The sequence below is a fragment of the Lampetra fluviatilis genome, chromosome 18 (assembly GCF_964198595.1).
Source record: "Lampetra fluviatilis chromosome 18, kcLamFluv1.1, whole genome shotgun sequence".
Lineage (NCBI taxonomy): Eukaryota > Metazoa > Chordata > Hyperoartia > Petromyzontiformes > Petromyzontidae > Lampetra > Lampetra fluviatilis.
Window position 1 is genome coordinate 24,756 of NC_136292.1, and position 6,344 is coordinate 31,099.

The window sequence follows — 6,344 nt, forward strand, 5'->3', positions numbered from 1 at the left end:
AACCCCAACAGGGAATCAGATCCCTGTTGTGCGATGGAATTCGTCATTGACGCTGCGTCGTCAGCAGCCGCCAAGACCGGAACAGGCATTTCACCAGGATGCCTGCACCGACCCGACCCCAGGAGGCATGCGCATTCGGGGGTGGTTGGCATGCGTGACAGGGCGTCCGCGTTGGTGTGGCGAACGCCCTTACGGTACGTGGTCTGAAAATCAAAATCCTGGAGAACCTCCAGCCATCGAGACAATTGTCCCGATGGTTGTTGGACTCGCAGGGCGTACTGTAGCGCCGCATGGTCAGTACGGACGGTGAAACACTGTCCGTACAGATATGACCGGTACTGCTGGATGAAGTAGACAATTGCCAGCAGTTCCCAACGGGTGACACAATATCGTTGCTCCGGTGGAGACAACACTCGACTACCGTACGCGACCACCCGTTCCACGCCCTCAACCACCTGGGAAAGCACGCCCCCAATACCTGTGTTGCTCGCGTCGGTATCGAGCACAAAGGGTTTCGAAAAATCGGGATAAACCACGGGAGGGGCATTAACCAGAGCGTCCCGAAGGGAGCGGAACGCAGCCTCCTCCTCCTGTCCCCAATGGAAGCGGACCCCCTTTGACGTCAAAGCGTGCAGGGGCTTAGCAATGGTGGCAAAGTCCGCGACAAAGCGTCGGTAATATGACGCAAAACCAACGAAGCTCCTGACCTCTCCCACCGAGGTGGGAGTCGGCCAGGAGCTGACGCACTGCGTTTTGGCGGGATCGGTAGCAATACCCGAGCGTCCAACGATTGGGCTCCCCCCTATCTCCGGTTGTAGCCAACGTCTTCATGGAGAAATTTGAGACTGACGCCATCCAGACTGCCACTCTACGCCCGACCTTGTGGAAGAGGTACGTAGATGCCACTTTTGTCATCTGGCCACATGGCCGGCCTGCTCTAGACCAATTCCTCAACCACATAAATTCCATACACCCAGCCATCACACAGTGTACACACACACAGTGTACACACACACAGTGTACACACACACAGTGTACACACACACAGTGTACACACAGTGTACACACAGTGTACACACACAGTGTACACACACAATGTACACACACAGTGTACACACAGTGTGTACACACAATGTACACACGCAGTGTACACACACACAGTTTACACACAGTGTGTACAGTGTACACACACAGTGTACACACACACAATGTACACGTGTGTACACACACACACTGTCCATGTGTGTGTGTGTACACACACAATAATGTCCACATTGTTGAGCTGAGCTCACACACCCAAGGGGTCTCTGTTCAAGGGAGGGAGCAATGGAAAATTAATCTTAATCAACTTAAACTCTAATCCCGCTACGTGACATCACCACTCAGTATGACCTCATCGGCGTGAAACGCCAGGGGGAGGTGTACCTTGCAAGTGACGTCATGTCACCAAAGATTTCACCCCAACCGGTCTCAAGGGAGCGTGACGTCACCTCTGCCTGGGTCACTTCCGTTATCTGTTCAAGCACTATCCTTATTTGGGCAAAGCCACACCCACTGACTGGCGGCTCATTAACATAATTTATTCGTGAAAGACGTCACGAGTTGTGACCGGTTCGGCACCAACGGCCCATCCCTCCACGATTGGGCCAGGCTCATTAACATAATTTATGTAAGTTACAGAGCCGCTCATTGTGGGGAGTGTCTTGTACCCCACAAGTGACGTCATGTCACCTACTGCTGCCTCGTGACGTCACGAGGTAACGTAAAGTTGACGCTCCGCGCGGGAACTGAAATCTGAGGTGAGAAATTCTCATCGCGGTTGTGGTTGTTGTTGTTGTTGTGATTGTTGTTGTTGTGGTTGTTGTTGTTTACCGAGGTAGAGCCTCGCTCTCTCTCTCGTAGGGATGTCAATTGAGTAGCAGCGAGCATGGAAGCAATGTCCAAGTTGGAACTTTACAACGCGGGGCCTTGCCTCCTGCCCTCGCCTGGTCGCGTTCGCTTCAATTATCTCGCTTAGTTGAGCAATTTCGATTTAAAGCTTTCGTGACTGCAGTGATTCATCTTCTTGGTTCTTTCGGTGAAGTCACGTAGAATATAAATAAAAAAATAAAACTATACAATTTTATTATGTTTTATATCACGTAGAATGGAAATAATGAAATAATATTCCCTTTTGTTTTTATTATTTCCATTCTAAGTGACTTTACCGAAAGAACCAAGAAGATAGTTTAGAAACCTGTGGAAGAACGCGATTAGCCAGGCGATGCGTTAGTTCTAGGTGAAGTCACCATGTAGGTAAGAAATGAATACAAATTAATAAAAGTAAAAATAGAAATAAAATATAAACAAATCACGACGTTTCGGAGGCAACACAAGTCTCCGTCATCAGGTGGCTCCGTCACAGCCACATTTGCTGTATCAAGTGAGGCGTTTTTATTAATTTAATCTATAATGTAGACTGTAGCCTGGTTATTAAGCTGGGTGAGTGTACTGGCAGTCTATAATGTAGACTGTAGCCTGGTTATTAAGCTGGGTGAGTGTACTGGCAGTCTATAATGTAGACTGTAGCCTGGTTATTAAGCTGGGTGAGTGTACTGGCAGTCTATAATGTAGACTGTAGCCTGGTTATTAAGCTGGGTGAGTGTACTGGCAGTCTATAATGTAGACTATAATTTGCTGCATCAAGTGAGGCGTGATTTATTATAATTTTATTATTTTATTTATATTTTTACTTTTATTAATTTTAATTTCATTTTTTACCTACGTGGTGACTTTACCGACAAAACCTAAGAGTACGTTAGTTGGTGTGTTGACCGACTCTCTGTGTTGCATTACATGAAGTGTCTCTCTCTGTGCAGTCACCAAACCTCCAAGTCTCTCATTGACACAAGGCCGTCATTATAACATGTTATAATAAGTATAATATTATGTTATAATATATAATATTTATAATGTTATAATAAGTATAATATGTTCTAATTATAATGTTATAATATTTTATAATAAGTATCATAATCAAATATGCCCCCCCAATATGTTTCAGTAAAAATATTTGTAAATAAAAATTGCGATGCTCTGTTAATAAAGACAACAATTTGCTAAACCTTGGCCACGAAATCTGGACTTGTCTTCATGTAACAATGCATAGATTCCTGTTTATAGGATTGCGTTGTACTTTATGAATCCCTAATCTCTGCCATTACATACTATGAAACAAGAAAGGTAAAAAAGAAAAAACAGAGCAATATATTACAATACACTATTAGACATTATTGTATCAAATAAAACAAAGTCCATCCCATGTGTTAGTGAACTTTTAAAAATATTTTAGGGAGGAAATGGCAGGAAATTAGTTTTCTAATTTAGATATTTTTCTGGGGGGGGGGACCCCAGACCCGTGGAAGATTTGGTCCCCCCCAATGTTGACTCCATGGCTACGGCCTTGCATTGACGTGCTAGTTTCTCTACCCCCTTCTCTACCCCCCCCCCCCTCTCTCTCTATTTAAGGCCTCAACACAGAGGCGTTGTTTCTCTGTGTGCCTATGTGTGTCTCTCTCTGTGTGTCTCTCTGTGTCATCTCTCTCTGTGTGTCTATGTGTGTCTCTCTCTGTGTGTCTTTGTGTCATCTCTCTCTGCTTATGTGTCTGTCTGTGTCTCCGTGTCTCTCTCTCAAATTGAGCAATCTTTGGAAGAACATTATCAACCAGGTAGGGTGTTGACTGTTATGTTAGCTGACTCTAAGTTTAATAGGTTTTTTTTCTCTTTCATTTGTACCTGATGATGATTGCATGTGTTGCAGTTGAAACGTCGTATGCTATTATATAATGTATTTATTTATTCTACGTGACTTGACCGAAAGAACCAAAGAGTATCTTGCTTAAGTTTTAATTTCCCTTCACCTGGCTCGCTACTTTGTAACTTTGTTTTGTTTTAAATATTCACACAGTTTTTTTTTCATTTTTTACCAGGCCACGCCCGCTTGAGCTGCTGTACCGCTCTTGTTTTCAGAAGCGACCTGCCCACAACAACAATAACAACAAGGTGAGGCTCGTCAACAGCGTGGTGGTGTTCACTCTAGACACGTGGCGATGTTCGCTCTAGACGCGTGGCGGTGTTCGCTCTAGACGTGTGGCGGTGTTCACTCTAGACGTGTGGCGGTGTTCACTCTAGACGCGTGGCGGTGTTCACTCTCTACATGTGGAGGGGTAACCCGAGGATCGGGAAGGAAATCCACGCGACCACGGGGAGAGAGAGAGAGACACGTAAACTACAAATATACAGCAGGCGTCAGGGTCGGGATCGAACCCACGACTTCCTGTATGCCAGGACAGGTAGTTAACATCTCACCACAGAGAGACACGCAGCCTCGGCTGTGTTGGTTGATCCTCAATGAATTACTTGGTGGAGTGAGGAAGCATTAATACTGAGCAGGTGAAGGTGGCCAGGCGTGGGTCTGGACACACCACCACCTGTGAACCATGCCAGTGTGTGACAGTGGTGGAGCCAGTGGGGGTGGGGTGGCACGTGCCCCCCCAACGATCCGATAGAAATCCCTAATTTCGATAGGATCATTGGGGTTTATTAGTAACTAGCTTCACTACCCGGCTTTGCCCGGGACTTGGATTCTTGTCTTGGATTAATTTAATATTCCCTCATAATTCAATGAAAAACCCTGAAAAAATTGATGCTTGCAAGAAAGAAGCCGAAACACTTCAATTTACCTAAATCGGATGTTTTCACTCAAGGAAATTCAACCTGAACCCACTGCTACGTCAGGTCGATTTTTGCCACTCGGGAAGGGAATGACGTGGCGTTCGCTTAGAAATTCCAGACAGCATAAGCTGTGAAAATTTCATGACGCCAGAGCTCAGCGTTGGAGAGTTTTTGCTGCTTCACACAAACAAACAGGTGTAAGTTCTGCTTTATATTTAAGATGGCAGTTGTACCCGTTCTTCACACGGATTTGTATTGAAACTCCGAGAAGCCAATGACTTAATCGGCCAGGAGCGAAGCGCCACCTAAAATCTCCCGGCACGCTGTGAACAGCTGTAGAAGTACGGCGCGCGAAGAGCCATGTGGTAGGGGGGTAAGCATTGCAGAGCGCTTAGCTCAGGTGTGATGCGGGTTGATGCCACATACGTCATGGTTATTCCCCCCCCCCCAAAATACAAAAGTCTATTTTTCTTTCCTGAAGGCATCAACACGTTCAGCGAGCGCGATGACGATCACACGCATCGAATGAAAAGCAAGGGGCAAGTCCTTTCTTACTAACAACTCCTTTCTCACTAACAACTCCTTACTTAATAACAACTCCTGTAATTTTTCATTGCTGGAGGGGTTTCCCCCCCCTACCTGAAAATCCTGGCTCCACCTCTGAGTGTGTGACAGTGTCAAGTTTGTATTTGCAGTAAAGTCTATTAACTCTATTGAGCACAGAGGTTATATCAAAACAGTAGTTTATTTTAGTTTTCCTCTGGAACTCTTTGTAAGAATGGAGTCAGGAAGTGATCACAGCACATGTGCAGCAGCTGAAGTCGGAACTGTTCATCCCAGCAATCAAGGACATCTGAGCCTGGCTTCACACCTCTAAGTTGTGATAGAACATTCATTTATGAATTTGTGCATAATACAAATAGTATTATTTTCAACACCCTTTGCTTTGTCAGCTAAATGTAGCTTTCATAAACATTTATTTTGAAGCCAGACAGCCGAAATTGTGTGCTCAGAGTTTTGGGTTAACGTTTATTTTGAAGATACAAGGGCTTCCAGGCATTTTATGACCATTTGCCCTCTCATTGTGTGCCATAACAGCCCTTGTGATGAATTTGGGACACTTTTTCACTATATCATGAATATATGAATAAGTATAGACGTGTAAGTCACGTGTGACTTTATATATAGGCGTTCCTCTGTGCATTGATACTGACGTGTAGATGGTGTGGATATTATATTTTTCTGTCTGCAGCTGTCGCTTCCTCTGCAGAATTTGTCTGATGGAGCAGAGGCAGTCGGCGCAGCTCGGTACGACAAGGCAACAATGCGGCTGGTGTGCATACAGCACGGATCATATTGAACATTTGACACAGCACCAGAGAACTCACACAGCAGAGAAACCCGTCAAGTGCAGTGTGTGTGGGAAGGCGTTTGCAGGGTCATCTACTCTTCATATACACCAGAGAACACACACGGGAGAGAAACCCTTCAAGTGCAGTGTGTGTGGGAAAACGTTTGCACAGTCATCTACTCTTGTAGCACACCAGAGAACACACACGGGAGAGAAACCCTTCAAGTGCAGTGTGTGTGGGAAGGCGTTTGCACGTTCATCTACTCTTAAAAAACACCAG

General features: G+C 45.3%; 1 long non-coding RNA gene across 1 annotated transcript; it reads left to right on the plus strand.

Annotated features, from left to right (window-relative positions):
- Positions 1 to 1,767: 1,767 nt before the first annotated feature.
- LOC144936993 (uncharacterized) lies at positions 1,768 to 5,991 on the plus strand. Its single transcript, XR_013637540.1, has 3 exons — positions 1,768 to 1,799; positions 3,969 to 4,041; positions 5,966 to 5,991. It is a non-coding gene; the product is annotated as an uncharacterized LOC144936993 (long non-coding RNA).
- The last annotated feature ends 353 nt before the right edge of the window (positions 5,992 to 6,344 follow it).